This window comes from Lethenteron reissneri, chromosome 49, assembly GCF_015708825.2.
Source record: "Lethenteron reissneri isolate LAM-NWPU_2019-01 chromosome 49, ASM1570882v1, whole genome shotgun sequence".
In the NCBI taxonomy this organism is placed as follows: Eukaryota; Metazoa; Chordata; class Hyperoartia; order Petromyzontiformes; family Petromyzontidae; genus Lethenteron; species Lethenteron reissneri.
In genome coordinates, this window is record NC_083827.1 from 27,356 (window position 1) to 47,170 (window position 19,815).

Below are 19,815 nucleotides of genomic sequence, written 5' to 3' on the forward strand. Positions count from 1 at the left end.
GAAGGAAGGTGCTGTATTACAATGAAGCAGATGATGTTGGCGGCGGCGGCGATCATGAGCCGATGAGAAGAGTCTTCATGTTTTCTGTGCCCTCTTCCGTTTGCGGACACGTATGCCTCGGCCTCAGCAATCAAACTATTCCGTCTGTGTTTAACGACTCTGACTTGTACTAACGCTGTCATTTTAAGGTCGGTGGTGTTTTTCAGTAGTATATCAACCTGGTAACCAATGGTTGCACAATACTAAAAGTATTCAAGTGTGGGGAGCGGTGCGGTAGTGAAGCGGTTAGCGCGCTGCGCTACGTATCCGGCGACCCAAGTTCGATTCCCGCTCACGGCCACCAACACAAGTGATAATTATCTGACCCAGTCCTGGGCCTCCATAGGTCAACTCAGCCTCAAATGAGTACCTGGTGCGGTGTGTAAAAACATCGCCACTGGGGAGACAAAGGTGGCCAGGCGTGGTGCTGGCCACCCACCCCCTCGTGTGCCGTGCCAGCCTTCATAGGGGCTCGCTAACAGCACTTGCCCTAACAGTCTGCTAAGTCTATACGGGGATCTTTGTTTATGTTTGTTAAGTACATTTTTTATAATGAAGAATCATTTGGTTAGTGAGGTGAAAATCAGTTTCCATGCAGACTCCATTAAAAAGCTATTTCTACGTCTATCGAGTTCCCACACCATCTTGTTGGCAGTGTTTTGTAAGGTAACATCGCCACCAGCATATGAACCTTATGGCGGTACCCCAGGGTACCATAGCACCCCGGCTCTCGCATAATGTCCGTGATGCAGTCATTTTTAGTCTGTTGATGGTCGGGGATGCAGCAATCGACTCATCTCGAGCTGTACACGATGCACTGGTGCATACGAGCGCTCAGCGTTTCGGCGCAATCGTCCTCGCTGCGTTTCGACATCGCGGAGTGGCACTGATTTTGGATTGATTGGTACCCCAGTCGCGGAGTGAAGTACACCCCTGGAAAAAATAGTGTCCCAGAAATAAAATATTTAATTGCCTCGGCCATTTTGTATTATTTGGTACCCCGGGTTACCGCCAAAAGGATCAAATATCAACCTATCTACGTGACTTTACCGAAAGACCCAAAGAATAAGAAGAGTAAGATCTCCGTCTTTCTCAGTCTCACAATAAAGCATGTTTCCTTGTTTAATGTCGTTCCATTTAAATCGTGTAAAAATAATTTTGTATAGAATGATTCCAGGATATTGTGTACATCCATATGGAGAACAATAGGATGCACGAACACCTGCAAAACTTCATTGTTGGCCTCAATGTAAAAAATGTATTGCCGACCCCAAGTTGATTTTCCCACCTTTGTAGCCCGGAACCTGGGCCCCTCCGATCCGTGGGCCCCTCCGATCCGTGGGCCCTGGTGCCGTTGCACTCGGTGGCTACGCCACTCGGCAAACAATGAGACACACACGAGGCTCCCACATATCAATGAACTGCATGGCGATGTTTCGGTTTGTCCGGGAGGTTTTGTGTCCCCAAGGACCTGGCGCGTGTGTGACGTTTGTCTAGGAGAGGCGTCGGAGCTCGCGCCTGTCGGAGACGTCGAGTTACAGGGTATGCAAATGTGCTGCTCTCGGCGCACATCTGGTGTCGCATGCCCCGCGTGATATCCTCCTCCCACTGTTCGTGACTACTTTGATTGGCCGCTCACCGCACGAGCAGTATTCGTTAAATATTGCAAAATCTGCACGTGAAGTCTTAGACAATCGATGACGTGAAATCTGATTAACATTTGGACGCGTATTGTCCAGTGGCTCGAGCAGCGAGCTGAAATGTCTGCTGAACGTTTAATATCTGAATTCCAAACATCTTTTGAGGCGTTTGTATTTTCGTACAAAAAGTAGTTGCTGCTTAACAGTGCTCTGCGGTGTTGGTGGTCATTGAAATGAGCCACGAAAGTGGATTGAATATGGGCAAAACAATATCCCTGGCTGAATTTCCAGTGGTTTAACCCCAATTAATTACCACTCACAGGTAGTCTGTCTGGGCATGTGTCAATTTTTTTGGTGATGCGTGTGGGGTGTGTTTATGTGGAGTGCTTTGGCGGTAGTATGCCTTGTAGAAAGAGCATTATCAAGGTGTGGTGGCATCAAACGACTTTGACCCGTGATGATGTCTTAATATTGTCTTGGTGATGGTGTCTTGTGTCTGTTTGGAACAGTCTCGTGGTCTCTGGGTGCTGCACCGTGGGCTCCCCCCCCCCCCCCTCTCTTCCTCACAGTCTCGCGTTAAAGCATGCGTCCCTTTGGAGCGACTTCTTTTAAAATGTGGTTGTGTTTAGACATCGTGTTTGTATAGAATCAACTGTTCCAGTACATCATGTGCATCATTATGAAACAACAGAATACACAGGCTCCTGCAACATTTCATCGTACGCCTTAACTTAATTCGGGAGAAACTGGGTTATAGCGCATGTCCCTTGGGGGTAAGGACTGGTGTGCTTGTATCAGAAGTCGCCCTTCGCCTTCCCCCCCCCCCCCCACAAATGTAAGGATGTGTTGATCGTATGAGAACTGTTTTTATTACAATAAGAACTGTGCTGCTTATATCCAGCTTCCGCAGTATATGGAACTGTGACCTTAATGCACGCAAATGCAACTCAAGTGTCATGGATTGACAAACAGAACAATTGAGACGAGGTGAAAGCCTCGTGGCATTGCCCGGTTGGTGTGGGCCCTGATATAAATAATTAAATAGTTAAACCCATGTTGATTTTCCCACCTATTTGTGGCCCGTCGCCTGGGCCCCTCCGAGCCGTGGGCCCCAGGTGCCGTCGCACTGCCTGCCACTGGGCAAGCTTTGAGACGGACAAGGCTTCTACATCATATCAATGAACTGCATGGCGATGTTTCGGTTTGTCCGGGAGGTTTTGTGTCCCCAAGGACCGGCGTGTGTGACGTTTGTTTAGGAGAGGCGACGGAGCTCGCGCCTGTCGGAGACGTCGAGTTACAGGGTACGCAAGTGTGCTGCTCTCGGCGCACATCTGGTGTCACATGCCCCGCGTGATATCCTCCTCCCACTGTTCGTGACTGCTTTGATTGGCCGCCCATCGCACAAGTGGTGTCAAAATGGCAAAATTTACGCCCAAAATCTAGACGGATGCGTGTCATGAAATTTGATAAATGTTGGACGGGTTTTGTCCAGTGGCTTGAGCGCTGAACAGAATTTTTTTTATATCCGAATTACAAATATCCTTTGAAGCATTTGTATTTTCATGAAAAAAAGAGTTACTGCTCAACGTCAGTATTGTGCGATGTGGTGGTCATTTAAATCGGCCATGAAAGTGGATTGAATGGAAGGGGGGGGGTGGAAATTAATTGTCCCTGGCTGAATGTCCAGTGATTTAACACCAATGAATGATCATTCAGGTGGTCTGTCTGGGAATGTGTCAATCTGTTTGATACAGGGGGTGCTTTCACATGGAGTGGCTTTGGTGGTAGCATGCCTCGTATAAAGTGTCGGCGGCGTGGTGTGGTGACATTGGTGGCTTTGACCCACGATAATATCTGAATATTGTCTGGGTGACGGTGTCTTGTGTCTGTCTTAAACAATCTCATGGTCTCTCTCTGAAACTCACTTTGATTTGTTGGTAACTGCCCTTCTGTTGTGGTGTGTCCGGTGATTATTGGTGTTGGACCTGATGATTGCGGGGTGAATATTTGTGGTGGGTTTATGGTGAATAATTGAATGTTTGTTGGTGATCTTTTAAAGCATGCCTTTTTGTTTACAATGGTAATCAGAAAAAATGTAACTGCATAAACAGCATTTATATCAAACTCCTCTATTGCAATCAAAAACTCGTTCATATTATAAATGGTAGTTGCGCTAAAACCTTAAAAGAGTGTTGCTTAAAAGGCCGGAAAAATGTACGTTCGTAGAATATAACGTTTGACATGCTGGCTGATTGTCTTACTCTGCTTCTCTTTCTCATTCGCTCTCACTGCATCTCTGATGCTGTATATCTCTCTCTTCAAAGATTACATTTCACTCTATTCTTCTCTCATTTTGTCTGCTTCCTCTCAATACATCTCTACATCTCTCACTGCTTTTCTCACTCCATACATCTCCATTTCTCTCTTTCCACATCTCTTTGCTCATCTCAATATATCCCCAATTCTCTCTTTCAATATCTCTGCTCGTCCTCATTACATCCCCAAGTCTCTGTGCTTCTCTTCCTCCATACATATATACATTGCTTCTGTCACTCCATGTATCTCCCTGCACATGTGAACGCACCTGTCCGTGTGCTCACACGCTCGTTGCCTCTCTGCGCCGGTGTTTTCAGGCCACGGGCCGGCGCTCGCGCACGCTGTCGGAGTCATCCGTCCACTCCATCGGGGTGGACAGCAATCCGATGGCGCCCGACGCGAAGCTGCTTTCCAACAAGACGGATAAGAAGGACAAGGAGAAACCCGCGGACAAAGCTAAGGTGAGTGTCGCACCCTGCCCGGACGTGGGGGAGCGGTGGTGCCCAGGTTAGCGCCCTGCGCGACCAATCCAGCGACCCGAGTTCCATTCCCGCTGATGGCCAACACCAACACCAGTGATGATTATCTGAACCTGTCCTGGGCCTCCCCTAGGTCGACTCGGCATCAAATGAGTACCTGGTGCGGTGTGTAAACGTCGCCACTGGGGAAGACAGACGGTCGGGCGTGGTGCTCGCCAACCACCCACTCGTGTGCCGTGCCGGCCTTCATAGGTGCTTCTCGTTAACAGCACTTGCCCCAAACAGTCTGTTCAGGCTGAATGGGAAATCTTTGTCTTTTATTGTGACCACCCCCCCACACACCCTCATGAACCTCGCCCGAGGTCTCGCTCTCAGCATTGAGCGTCGTGCAGCGGTTGCGAGGAGATGGCTGGGCGGCTCAGATGTCAGAGCGCTGAGCTGGCAATGCCATAAACCTCGATACAAATCCAGACGGCCGCCTGTTATTAAACTGCGTTCTCAAATGTAGGGAGTGTTGTGGACTTCGATGATAGATTTTTAAAAATAACATCACATGAAATGTTTTGTTCTGTATTTAAGTTTGGCTAAATTCTAACTATTGAGAATTTTAAATATGGCTTTGTCACGTGACGGACATTACCCTCTGCAGCAGGGTGGGTTGTATCGCGTTGCCCCCTACTCTGTATGCCCGACATCACCTGAAGAGATTTTGGACGTAGATCTTTGGTCTCAGGTGGTGCAGATGCGCATCGTCTGCACATTCGTTAGCTACGCTTCTGCCCATGCAAAGTGGATAGGCTCACACAGCATTACAATGGCATGCTGTACACTGAGGACGGAACAGCCCAGTGTTGAGTCGCCGTGCACCATGCTGAGCCGCTCATTCTCGCATATCACACAGTGTATATGGTGTGTCCTCAGTGTTCTGGAAATGCTGTCCATTAAATTGATCTATAGCATTTCAATGCCGTACAACTCATAGCATTCACTTTTCTTTACAGTCTTGACATTTCTTGCAATGCTTTTATAATAATTATTACAGATGTCGCCTTGTGGCAAACTTATTGAATACTTTTATTGATCTCCAAAAAATCCCCGTAATACGCAGGGACACGGTATATCTGCCAAAATCATTTTGAGGACATGGTTCTTTTCGCAGCCACCTGATGGATAACTTTTGTGAAGCGTTGTAACCATTGGCCTGTGTGTGTCAGTGACGTGACGTGTGGTGAGGTCAATGGCTGGGGAGGCACTGGCTAGTATCAGAGCCAGATTCACACACTGAGGGGGGCGTGTCCTCACTGAGGGGGGCGTGTTAGACACATCCCCCTCAGATGTGATGGCTGCCTCCCCTGGTGCTTTTTCATTTCAGTTTCATGACGAGACCAGCGAGCCTAAATATCTTTATAAACATACGTGAAATAAGTTACCTGGAGTATGGAAGGCGAGGACATGAAATGAAGGGGTCTACAAACATTACATTGGTGACATACTGAGATAGTAACAGGCACGCGCTTATTGCCCGCACTCCATCCAGTTACTGTAGAGTTGCGCAATCAGAGGGGAGGCTGAGCTCGTCGCTGCCTCACCTCTCCGCAAATTTGGCGATTTTTGACTATAAAAATTATTGGAATCGTACAGAAATGACATTTATAACACAGATCAGTGGAAAAATCTGTATTTGATTATTCTGCCTCCCCTGCCTCCCCTGACCGCACGTCCCTGGTGTGTGTGTGCTGTGTGGCTGGCGTGTCGTGCACACGCAGGGGTCTAAAGGTGGCTGGTTCAGTTGGCTTCTCCCAAAGAAGAATGAAGCCCATCTGCCGGAGGACAAAAACAAATCTGTGAGTCTCGCTGCCAGACACCATATGCAAGATCGCACGGCTTGCCTGCTATGTAGGAGTGAGACAATGCGGAATCTGTTTCCGAAAGAAGCTCCCAGAACATGGAGTGAAATGTCGGATATTGTGCCGAACAACACGCAGTACAACCCGAAAAATACATCTTAGAGCGATACGTACGCATTTTATGTTGAACTTGTTTCGCACCACCGTACGTAGCCAACCATGCTAATCGGTTGATTTGGTCACAGGCGAAATAAAATGGATAATCGTGGTCATCAGTGTTGCGTCTCCCTACCAATTAAGGGACACATCTTGTTCCCCCCTTCCAGTCAGAGGCTTGAAGGCAAAAGTCACTTTGGGGGGAAGTGTAAAATCCATTTTCTACTGGCACATTGAGCGAAGCCAGTGCAGGGCGCTCAGGGTACAGGTTGTTTTCTACTCGTTATTTGCCGTGCAGAGCAGTGACAAATCCATCATACGCTGGCCTTACGAGACATCCGAAGCTAGCTTAGGGCTGATTTAGGACCGAAGGATGGTGCTAATGATGGGTCCAGTGCATCTGGCGTCAGTACAACGCATCCCTCCTCGTTGTGTGACGTCTGCGGCACGGCTCTGCTTCTGTTGTGGAAAAAAACCTTGAGCTTCCCAAACCCGCGCCGACCTAGTTCGGCACATGACCCTGGCGTGACACGGATGCGTCGGTGGAAAAGGGTTGTGTCTAAGTCGAGGGGAGTAAAACCGTCTGCACGCACCTGTGTGTGTGTGTGTGCGTGTCGTCTCAGATCGTGTGGGATGACAAGAGGAAAAAATGGGTCAACCTGGAGGAGCCCGAGGATGAGGTACGAGAGCGCAGGGAACAGCCCTGACGAGCTGTCGAGTGCCGAGCTTACGGGTTTACAAACCCGTAGGCGCGGCACTCGCTCGCGGCGGAATCGGGATCACTCATTGTAATAAAATAAATTATTCCAAAGTGAAACACGTATTAATGTGAGGATGGACTGTGGTGGGCTTTTTTTGCAGAGCAAGCCGCCACCTCCGCCACCAATTTCAGCTCCGCAAGTGGCCCAACTCCCCGGCGCTGGCGCCGCCCCTGGCTCCATGGGTCAACAGGGCCCTGGGGGGCTCCCAGTAACATCTGCCCCCCAGGGGGGGGTCAATATGTTCTCTCGCAGAGCCGGTGAGCGAGCGATGTGAAGTCGCGCGCCTTCGCAACTCTTAGCTTTGCCGCCATTCAATCGTTTATTTTGCGTATCATTTGTGAGATGTTAATCATTCTCAACGCTAGCAAGGCAAAGACATAGTCGGGCATGTGGTGATTATCAATCAGTGTTCTTGAGTTCCTTTATGGCCTTCATGAAAAACTTGCTCACATCATTTGCCCTGGAATTCTTGAGGGGCCATAATGTGAACTTGGCACTTTCATAAATTCACTATCATCACTTGCCCTCGAACTTTCTGAAGCCAAACGTGGGATCTTTGATCTTCCCTCCTTGTTATATACCCATTAATCTGTAAACAGCAATTCTATTTTACAGCTTGGCAGTTTATTGTTCATTTATTTCAGCTAGCAGCTCGCCCTCACGTGACGTCTCGCCCCTCACATGACGTCTCACCCCGAGTGTTACATCTCACCCCCGACAATTCACCTCGACATTTGTGTACAGCCGGAGCGTGTCGGTGGCCAACTATGAAAACCGGGTTTAGCGTAAGTGCTAAAACCCTTTCATATCGTCTCGCCCCTTTGCGTGACGAGCGCGTGACGGTCGCGTGACGGTCGCGTGACGGTCGCGTGACGGTCGCGTGACGGTCGCGTGACGAGCGCGTGACGAGCGCGTGACGAGCGCGTGACGAGCGCGTGACGAGCGCGTGACGTGTCCCCCTCTGGCCCACGCGAGCAGTTGGCGCACGCGGCCGGGGCCGCTACGTGGACGTGATGAACCCCGGTGGTGCCGCTGCGCCGCCGCAGACGACCGCACCACCTCCGGAGATGTTTTCTCCGCTCGCCCCCATGGCCAATCTCAGCAGCAACTTCTTTGTGCCGTCCGGCCCAGGTAGGCGGCAGTGCGCCTGCCTGCCCCTCCCGGGATAGTCACAGCACAGTGTCAGCTAGGCCGCAGGACAGAGGGGAGATTCGTCCCATACTTAACAACACGAGGTACGTACGGACAGCAATTTTGTCAATCCACTGCTGGACAAGGGCCTCCGTTTGTCATGTGAGCCTATTGAGTTATTTTACTTTTTCTCACGATGCTGCTTAGTGCAGGTTGGTGAAAGTGGGGAGCATAGTAAAGTACAACAATGGCTTTTGCTTCACTGCCCTTGACTGCCAGTGTAGCTCCACAGCAGCCGAGCTGCAGAGCTGCTTAAGCAGATGAAGCTTTATGTAGTGGGCTGTTAACCATAGGTCTGTGTTAGCTACTGGACCATGTTAGCTGCTAGATGGTGTTAACTACTACGCTTTGTTATCTACTCAAATCATTTAGCTACTGGAGTGTTAATCATTAAGCTTTCCCCGCACCTCCGATTAGCAAGGTTAGCTATGTATGGTGCAAAAGAAGTTCAACATACATAAATATTTACTGGGCTCTTATTTACTGGACTGTTACTAGAGTGTTAAGGTGTTCACTACTAAATTGTGCCAAATACTAGTGTTTTATCTGCTAGTCTGCTTTAGCAACTGGACTGTGTTAACCACTAAAGTATATTAGCTGCTGGGCTCTATTACTTACTCGAGTGTTTGAGTGCGTTAGTTACTTGCGTGTGTTTGTAACTAAACTGTTACTTGATAGACTCGTGTCAGCTACTGGGCTGTGTGAGTGAAAGTGCTCTGTTGGCTACAAATCTGTGGAAGCTACAAGGCTGTGTTACCTTACATATCTGTACTGGCCACAAGGCCCACTCGTCTTCCTGAAGTCCAATGGGAGCCGAATGTTTGCGCGTGTGCAGTGCCCGTCGAGCAGCAGCATCAGCAGCATCAGCAAGAGCATCAGCAAGAGCAGCAACATCAGCAGCAGCAGCAGCAACAACAGCAGCAGCAGCATCAGCAAGAGCAGCAACATCATCATCATCATCAGCAGCAGCAACAACAGCAACAACAGCAGCAGCAGCAGCAGCCCCAGGAGATGCCACCTGCAGGGGCTGCGGACGGCCCTGCGCTGCCCGTCGGCACCCACACCGACGCACCAGGCCCCCACGTACAGGTATGGTGACAACGCGGTAGCGAAATGTTAACTACCTCGCCTGGTGTACAAGAGGTTGTGGGTTTGATCCCGACTCTGACGTCTGTACATTTGGAGTTTGCAGTACTTCCCCTGGTCGCGTCGATTTTTCTCCACATTTAGAAACAACATCACGCGTTGAGCTTTCATGTGGCCAGGTCGCTTCTGAAGAGCTATATAGCTCAGTGGGCCTTACCTGCTAAAATAAAAAAATAGTTTAGTTTATAGTTTTAACAGAGGGGTCCCCCCGTGCCTTATATGTCACTTTACATACAGGACATAGCAGTGATGCCTCAACAGAGAATTGTTTAAGGACACATTATTAGTAGCATTGAGAAGCGAGACTGGGTTATGCCTGTTATGTTATTTCTAAAAGCCAGCGGATGTTCAGTCATTTAAAAGAAAACTGCTCAAATCCCTTCTTGATACGTGCCAAGGCTGCATGTCTGGGCTGCCCGACAGGAGTTCAGAACTTTGTTAATGAAAAAAGATGATGAGGTAATCGTTAGGCTTGCCATTATACCACTTCTGATCACTGTGACGTCAGTCCCAATGCCACTATCCATATTGATGGTCCTTTTGACAGCTTACGTTACTGTTACTCGAAAATACATTTTCGTCATGCAAGCTTCAAACTCATGTCAGACAGATTGGGGGACACACAGCCTATGTATGTACCTACCACACGAGCTACTTTATTTCCCTTATGAATTGTTCTTCCATTCATTGGCCACACCCATAGTATTAGTCTTCCAGCTGTCACCCTTCAAGTCATAATAATGATTTTGCACACAAGTCATCAACTCAGTGGTGCGGAGCCAAGCTGATGGCTGCTCGAAAGCCTTACCAACACAGATAGAGGCCTTTAGATGTTTCTTAAAAGTCAGAGTGCATTTGATGATGTGGATGTGCAAAGGGATTAGAGAGTTCTACACCGAGGGGGCGATAGCAGGGAACCGACGTGAGACCGTAAGAGTGTAATGTGTAGTGTAGTAGTGTGTAGTGTAGTGTGTAGTAGTGTGTAGTGTATAGTATATAGTATAGTGCAGTGGTTCCTAACCTTTACTGCAGCCTTGTTTTCAATCGTAAAAAAATATAACGTTAATAAATCCATGGGTCTGATGAAACAAAGTAGTTGTACGCACATGCCCATGCTTAATTTGTGTTTTCGATGATTTACCTTCTAAAAACAACATCTGGCCATGTCTCGCACCCCCAGGGGGTGCCTCACCCCAGGTTAAGAACCACTGGTTTAGTGTATCGTGACGTCAGGCTGTAACAGTAAAGTGCGTAGTGTATAGTGTAATGTATAGTAGTGTATAGTGTAGTTTAAAGTGTCGTGAGGCTGCAACAGTTCCAAACCTCGGCGTCTGAAGCAGATTTCGAGTCACTCTGCGTAGGGTTCTACCATGAGCTTCATTGTCTGGCTGGAATACTTGAAGGTTAACTTCCAATATTGTGAAGTCATTCACCTTTTTTGTACTGCACCCTCCTCTCCACCAGTGCTTTACTCTGACTCACGCTGCTCACGCTGTGGCTAATGCCGTCTGTTTCAGTTAATTTCACAAAGTGCTCGTCTACGCAACGACGCTTCGCAATAAGTGTAGTTAATCGAGCATCTGCTGCGTGGCTGACTGTGAAATTCCCTGCTATCAACTGTTTTTTTCCCCCAAGTTCTTATAATAACGTTGCTCAATTCAACAAATGTTTTAACTCGTATCTATCATACTCTTAGTTCTTTCGGTAAAGTCACGTAGGTAAAAAATGAAATTAAAATTAATAAAAATAAAACAATAAAATCACGACGTTTCGGAGGCAACACAAACGTCGTGATTTTATTGTTTTATTTTTATTAATTTTTATTTCATTTTTTACCTACGTGACTTTACCGAAAGAACTAAGAGTATGAATCCTTGCAGTCACGAAAGCTTCAAATCTCGTATCTATCACACCTTCAGTTGTGCTGTTTGTTGTCATTTGCTTGGCAGTTAGGCCCTTTGGGCCTATGATCAGTATCCGTCATTAAAAAATAGATATATGTGCAATGGAAGCGTGTCCTGGAAAGAAACTTGATAACCCACAAATGTATATTTGTCCAGAAATAAGAGTTTTGTTAAAAGCAGATGCATTAAGTGGATTAATCGAGGGAATTGTAAAGTTCATTGTGTGGATGTCGTGGCCGTAGGATACAATACAATCTAACAAGAGTGGATTGTAACTGAAACCAGAAGCGGGTATTATTTTAAAATAAAACTTGTTTATCAGCATTTTTTCCCAGGACGCTTCTCAATTCTACACGAGTGAGAATGTTTCTTACTAAACTTCACTAAAAGATTCTTGAGCATTTTTATTTTTAATGAGCGTTGTGTAACGTCGCGACCTCTTGTCTCGTGCAAATCCGCAGGCGAATGCACCCGAGCCACAGGGCCCTGCTGCAGGGTTTGTGCCCTTCTTCAACCCCACGCAGTTCACACAGGTGAGGCTCAATGCAGGACAGGGTGCAGCAAAAGTCATGAATATACTGTTGTCTGGTATGTACAGAGAAGAAATGAACTGAAAATTTGCCCATTGAAGTCCCATTGAATGGCCACTCGGGTTAACCGCAACCTCGCGCCCCTTGGTTTTTGTTCTGTGGGGGCATTTGAGATCAATCGTTTATGGCCAATTATCCCGGAGACATTGAAGAACCGAAGGCACAAATACGAGCGTGGTAAGGTCGATGTGGATTTGTCAAAGGACTGTTCGAGAATCCTGTGTGTTAATTTGTGAGTGAGACATGTGTCCAAGCAACGATGGACATTGTGAGCATCTGTTATAATTTACTCTGCATTTCTAAGGTCCCTCACTTTTGTCTGCACCACCTATAGTTTGGATGCATATAGCGTCTCAATGCAAGTGCATCTCCAAACTCCACAGGAGAACGGGGGGGGAAATGTGCGTCGTGGCAATGAATTGGGGGAAGTGATTTTGTAAAGGCAACGTAAGGCAATGAAGTTGTAAAATATGGGTTTGATGTACCCGTGAAACGTAAAACGCTAGTATTCTGTCATGCACTTTACACTGCTTACATTTTAATAGAAGCAGAGATGATCGTGGTTCATGCTGCGTATGCAGTAAACACGGCGGCATTTTGCTGAAGCCAGATGGGGCAAAGGTCCCCACACGTTGCGCAACGCTCCTCTGTTGTGCAAGATCAGCAGCAGTTCGTTCCTTCTGTTTTGCAACCGTCACATTTCTTTGACATCGATCATCACAATGCATTTGTTTCATTGAACCTCATGGCGGGACCCCGGGATTCCCGAATAAACAGAAGTTAAAATCGTAAATAATTTATTTATTTTTGGCGACTCCGTCCCACCGCGCACATAAACGCCACGACCCACCAGAAATCAATCCTCTTGTTCTTCACCAAGCACCTGGCGTTGCCAAAATTGACGTAGTCATGAACAAAACTTTGATTAGCGCATCGTGTAGAGCTCGTCGAGAGGAATGGATTGCCGTATCGTCGCAACGCAGTTTATGCGAGAGCCGGGGGCTTATGGGACCCCGGGGTATCGCCATAGGGATCAGTTATTCATCCATCCAAAGCTGTGATTGCCTGTGGATGGACTCCTGTCTCCCCCTAGCCCAACCTGCATTTTATGTTTTTTGTAGTTTCGGGTAACTTTTATGGAACTCTTTTTAACAATCTGAGGATACTGGAGAACCTAAAACACGTTCCTTCGGAGTGGGCAGGTAGGAACTTGGTTGGACAGCGCATTCGTACACGACAGACAAATATGCACGACAGACAGACAAATAATCCCTGGTGGGCACTGTGGAACCTGTTGTTCCTACCTGTAAAAATAAATGCATGCAGGACCAGGGGGAGAGCGTACAACCTCTACAGCAAAGGCGCTCTAGTCGGGGAATCGAACCCCGGTCCTTCTTTCCTAGTTATGACTACGTAACCCTGTTGTTTTTCACCTTTTAAATGACATCGACGCGTTGATTTTGTCTCCTCAGCCCACGGGGATGCCAGCCGGTGGCCAGAGAGGGGGTCGGTTGGGAGCGCGCAAGTACCCCGCCATGAAGTAGTCTGAGCATTGCGGCCTTCACACCGGGCACTGCCAAATGATGGCGAATTTCTCCTTCTCAGTGTCTGTAAAGAATTTTAATAAATATATAAACAGCCCGCACATACACGCACCGCACGCCAAAAGGTTGATGGATATTGATGGAATTTATTTAGCAGGTTAGAGTCTGAATGTTGACTGTGAATGATGTAAGCCATACCCCACTCTGTGCTGTAACAGCACAGGGTGGTGGTCACGGTTTAAGTGCTTCATTTGCTCTTAAAGAAAAAATAAAGAGGAAATTGGTCTTGGGAATAAAGGTGAGGTGTCTGGTGATTTTATTTTGTTCACGTTAGAAAAGAGGCGCTGTGGATTCGATTGGTTTGCAATCGCCTGGCTGAGAGGTAGCAAGCGTTCACCATCACGAGACGTGGGGGGTAAAATTGCAGTGAAACTTTTGTGGTGTATTTTGAGACGTTTGACAAAATAATCGAATAAGTGATTAATTTAAACAGAAATGCATGTATTGCGCTATGGTGGGGGCGTTTATAACGATGTCAACAGCTGGTCGAATGGCCCCAAAGGCAACATGGCATTTTACACATTCCTCTTTTAGGTGTTTGTGTTGGGTATGTGTCCTCACGACTGTTCTGCGTGGCTTATATTTGACAAATGCGATGCCTTGTGAGCAGTCTCTTGGTTGTTGCAGCTGAAAGGAGGAACAACCGTCTATTCTTCGAGACCACGGCGGCTCGTGAAGAATTTCACCAAACACGCAACGCAGCGGCACACATTCCATTGTGTGCGCTTCACATGTCACGACAAATGCATTATAAGTTGGGTTTTAAGTTTTTATTTTGGTTTCTATATTTATTTCCCCGTTTCGACTTTTTTTGTTTGATTTGTGTTATGTTTGGTTGCAGTTGAATAATTTATAAGGGATGGATGTGTTTATTTGAGGAATATTTTTTCCCATTCGACGCAATTGCTCAGAGGGTCACTGCTCACCTCGCATGGTGGGGTCATGCTCACACGAGCCACTTTTAAACAATCGTACGCAAAAATAAACATCTATTTTAATGGATGCGGCAGCAATATTGATTCTTAACGAAGAATCGATTTGCGTACATTATCACCGAATACGCCCAATACACTAACTCTTTAGACACGTTCAAAATCACCCCAGCAGAAGCTAGCAACTTTCTCACTGCCATCTGACAGCTGTGTTGCCTATCTTAAAGCCAGCCTTGCGTTAAAAAAAAAATTTGAGGGAAGCATTGGTTCTCCATTGAGCTGTGCTGAGGCCGTCTGAGCATAAGTGACGTCTGTGGTGAAAATCGTTTTCTGCACGTGATGGCGAACAATAAACACTGTTGTGATTTATACAGGATCATTCTGAATTGAGGTTTTAATCCGCTGTTCTAGGATACAACACTGCCGTTCAGAACAGTGGGTTACGTGGTAAAGAAATATAGAAACCATATTTTAATAATGTTAGTGCCATTCCATCTATTGGCACTGAAAGCCCAATTATAACATCACATTAATAGCTGTAAATGTAGCGCTCTTTTTATATTACTTTTACAAACTGAGCCTTTTCCCCGGTCCGTGTAGTGTAGAGCAGAGGTGTTGGTGACAAAACCACTTTAATGGCTACCCATGATATAATTTAGAGTATTTAATATATTTGTATATGAGCATTGAGAGTGGAAATGGTGATTTAGTTGCATCCGTTCTATGACCTGTTATTAGGCTTGCTAAGTTTTAAAATCATATTGTATTGTTTCTCTCCTAAATGTCATCATGTGGCGGTGCCTTAACTTCAATTTGGAGCCACTGTCCAAACATCTCTCGTGTACAATTCATGTAAAAAGAGTGGGGAAATTCCAGGAAGTGGTATTATCCCTCACGCGTTGCACTGCACCTCGCACGGGCACTACAGCGGCGTTGCCAAATTTGAAAAAATTGCTCGTAAGTTGCTCGATGTGGAAATCGCATAAGCAACAACATCAGACCGCGGCAACATTTATCAAGACCCTCGTTCAAAATAAATGTGGCTCGGTTACGCTCTCATGGGTGAATAAATGTCATGATGCTGATTTTCCCAATGCAAACCGTTTGCCAACGCTGATGGCCCAGACAGTTTGCTTTTTTTTAGCAAATGACATGGGCGAATAATATGAAGATAATGGCTCCTTGTTTTCTGAATTCCGATTACTTAAGTAATGTTCATAACTCTTGATTTAAAGCTTTCGTGACTGCAGGAATTCATACTCTTTGGGTCTTCGATTGCCTGTGCTGCGATCGAAACGTCGTGATCTATTATTTTTCTATCTACGCGACTTTACCGAAAGACCCAAAGAGGAATGCTCATAACATTTAGGCGAGGAAGTTTTATTTCGGTTTCTTCAGTTGGTGTTGAGAATCCCAAGTCATTGTAACTGGGCCCAAGGCTCTGAAGGCTACATTTCTTGTGATCTCCACGAATGTTCATGTTGTGTAAGGAACGGTTTTACAGAAGTCAAACGGAATTATCCTGGTAATGCCTACTGCATAGATTTGTTTGCATTTCTTTATACATCTCGTGTATTTTAGAATCGGCACCACTTTTTCAGCACGATGTCCGAAGTTTTGTTCTAAAGAAGCTCCCCAACACCCCAAGCAAAACGTCGGACATAATTCTGAAACCGCTCTGGATACAACCCGAAAACGCAGCGCAACCCAAATAATTGCGTCGTTTGATCATTTATAGCACTTCATGATTGATTAAGTAACTACCATTGTCTTATTAAAATTGTACTTAGTCCGTTTCATAAAGCACTGGTAGTTTAACACGTATTGTGTGTAAAGCTGCGTTATCGACACGTTTCATATTTGAGGATATGCATTTTGTACGGCCAATTTGTCAAGCCACTGCTGGATTCGGGCTTCTTCCCCCATGATATGCTGTTTGTAAGAATTATTTGACTTTCCTTCACACTGGTCAGTGTGGGTTGGCGATGAAAGGTGGGGAGCATGTGGGGGAATATAATTTCGGTACAACCAATGGATCTTGCTGCACAGCCCTATCACTTTACCACACAAAAAAAATACAATTATTTACACCAAAAAACAAATGTATGAAGTGACACCAAAAAGAGACAATATTGGCAAGCCTGTGACCGAGACCCGAGGTCACGAATGCTCATCGAACCCGCTGAAGAGCAGTGGTTGCCAACTTAGCGATTTTGTCACGAATATGTAGCGACGACTTTTTGGGTTTCCCTTGTGTCAAATTTTTGTCTAAGGGACGAACGACACATCTAGCTACTTTATTACCCACATACAACATTTTGCAGGCTCAGAAGCGATTACAAGTGTGTATTAGCAATCCTGTATCCGTTTACTGTGTGTAGTCCTCTGTGAATCATCTCGTGAGATGTTCTGATGACTTTAAAGGGCCTGTTTGGCTACATCTCATGACGGAGGTTCGATTTTTTTTGTTAACTTTCCGTTTTCAGGAGTTGGCAGCGCTGCTGAAGGGCCCATTGTGCAGACCGTGTCTGCTAGATGAATGCGTCGCTTGCAGGCATATTTTTCTACATGCTTGTACTGCCATGGGGATGCTTTGCATTAAATGAGGGCTTTCTGACCGATGGCTTTTCAAACTTTCCTGTTAACCTACCCCTATGTTGTGATTGGTAATCTTCGATTTTGTTTCTCTTGTCTTATACTGGACTGGCTGGGAGTACAAACCGGCTCGCATCCTAAAAAAAAAAAATCTAGACAACTTTATACGTCTCGATTTCAAAGATTAATAGAGAGAAAATGGATCACGGGCGTTGTTGTAGTAGCAGGCGGCAAGATTAAAGTATTTTAGCTTTCTTGAACCTTATGATGGAGGGATATTAATGTTGTTTGTAATCTTCGGAAAGAATCGACGTGCAATAAGCTATGACTTGGTCGAGAGAACAATCCACGTGTTTTAAACAAAATGTTGAACCCTGACCGGTATATGGGGCCTTTCATGTATTTGAATTACAGTGCTCAAATTAGAATTTGCGATGATTTCGATGCTGTTAATATTATTTTGCAGTGGTCGATTAAATCCGTGATCCTCGATATATTGAAACCGACGGCCACTGTGGATTGTGGATACATGGAATTACAAATTTAAATCCCAATGTGGCTTTTCAAGATACGGTACTTATTTTAGTCTTTAATTTGGGATTTTTCAAAGACCTTTCAAATGCCTAAGAAATCTGTGGACTTGCATGTTAATTTTTGGGCATGAATATTCCTCTGGAATCTAATTCCAATGTTATTTTAATATTACTTTTGCTGAACTTTTCCATTATTAAGCAATGGCAGTATAATGTTAAGCGTTGGTTGAGGTAGTTTGTCCACAGATTTTGATAGGCATGAAAAAACAAATGCCCTGGATAGTGTCAGCTCTTTGACAGAAACACATTTCTGATCTGATACTTCATTAATTAGTTAAAAATACATTTTAGGATGTTTCCTGTTTAATAAATGCATTTGACAAAATTACTTTCTCCTGGGTTTTTATTGGTGTTTGTGTGCCAACTTTTAACAAACTAATCCTTTCTATAAATGAGATCGTCAGACAAACGATGATTTCTAGATAGGTGACACTTTGGCTCAACCCATACGGTTTAGCCGCATTCTTATACAGAGGTATTGAGGTTTCAGGTCCATACGGGCGTACAGCCGTTTCAATTCGGGAAAAAAATGTTTTGTCTATTTGTGTTTCTCCCTTCTGATGGGACTAGGATGAACGTTGAGATTGATAAGGGCACCGAGGTGACCAATAAGGTCTGAATTTACACCAGCCTAGTCTCACATGGGTTGGACCAGATGACGCCAAAAGGCGCACAACTCAAAGACAATGCACCATCAGAGTATGAGAGTTCGGGGTAAGCATTTACAGACGGCTCTAAGGAAAGCTGTCTCGGGTGTGGACCAATCAACTTCAAGGACAGTGCATACATGATCAGAGTTATGTTTTTTGTTTGCATTATGACTGCAGGTATTGTGGTCTATGCAAACATGACTCCTCGTAAATAAAGATGTCAGTTTTGTTGCCAGATAAATGGGTAAAAACCCAATTATCAAGGTCTGAATTGTTCTGGCATAAGGAAGGCACTGATAAGGGGTTGACAGGTATGTGACACGGAAGGGATGATGGGTGGAAAAATCATGGTCACAATCACACCTGGCGTATGCCAATCCTTTTCAAAGACTGCATATAATATCAGAGCATGTTTGCATATTCCCCACGAGTACGTGTGGTTAATGCAGACTTGATTCCTTGCAAAAGGCATATATTTGGTTCTAGATTTGAAGCTTTCGTGACTGCAAGGATTCATACTCTTTGTTTTTTTCGGTAAAGTCACGTAGGTAAAGCAATCAATAAAATAAATGAAAACGAATTTAAATCACGACGTTTCGATGAAAGAAGCTTGTGTTGCCTCCGAAACGTGATTTAATTTAGTTGTTTTCATTTATTTTATTTTATTGATTATTTTACCTACGTGACTTTACCAAAAAAAAACAAAGAGTACATATATTTGGTGTTTGAACATCTTAACAACCGACGTTTCGATCGCAACGCAAGCAATCGTCATCAGGTGAAACAATCACAACAAGAACAAAACTGCTAACGTTTTGATGCTGTCCTGTTGCTCACGATTCAGCGTTCCCTTGTAATGCTACCCATATTTATGATCCATCCTGGACATGTGACCAAGTGACCTGTACGATGAGGCTTTTGAATACTTGGTGACGGCATTTAAATCTCGTAAATCTGCCGTGGCACGAGGTTATATCGGCAAGAGGTGGGGAGAGAGAAGGGGGGAGGAGGCAGGGCAGAAAGTGGACCTCGCAGTAGCCTCGCCGACAGAATTGGGCTTTCGATTTAAAGCTTTCGTGACTTTGGGCTTGGGCTTGTGAAACAAATGCGGTTGTTTGGTTAACCATTTGTTAATGTCCACAACACTGCGTCCAAACTGTGGGGTCCTGGCCAACACAAGCGGCGATATCGTGAATTTGTACGATATATTCATTCAAAGGCGCGTGTTCTTCGGGTCTCACGGCTTAAGTCAATGTAAGAACGCAGTCGTCCTGCAAAGCAAATGCATTTTCTTTGCTTCTAGATTTGAAGCTTTCGTGACTGCAATGATTCATACTCTTAGGTAAAAAACGTAGGTAAAAAATAATAAGAA

The 19,815-nt window shown here is 45.6% G+C and overlaps 1 pseudogene; it reads left to right on the plus strand.

Moving 5' to 3' along the window:
- LOC133354784 (protein transport protein Sec16A-like) overlaps window positions 1-18,055 on the plus strand; it is a 39,756-nt pseudogene extending 21,701 nt beyond the window's left edge.
- Window positions 18,056-19,815: the final 1,760 nt, after the last annotated feature.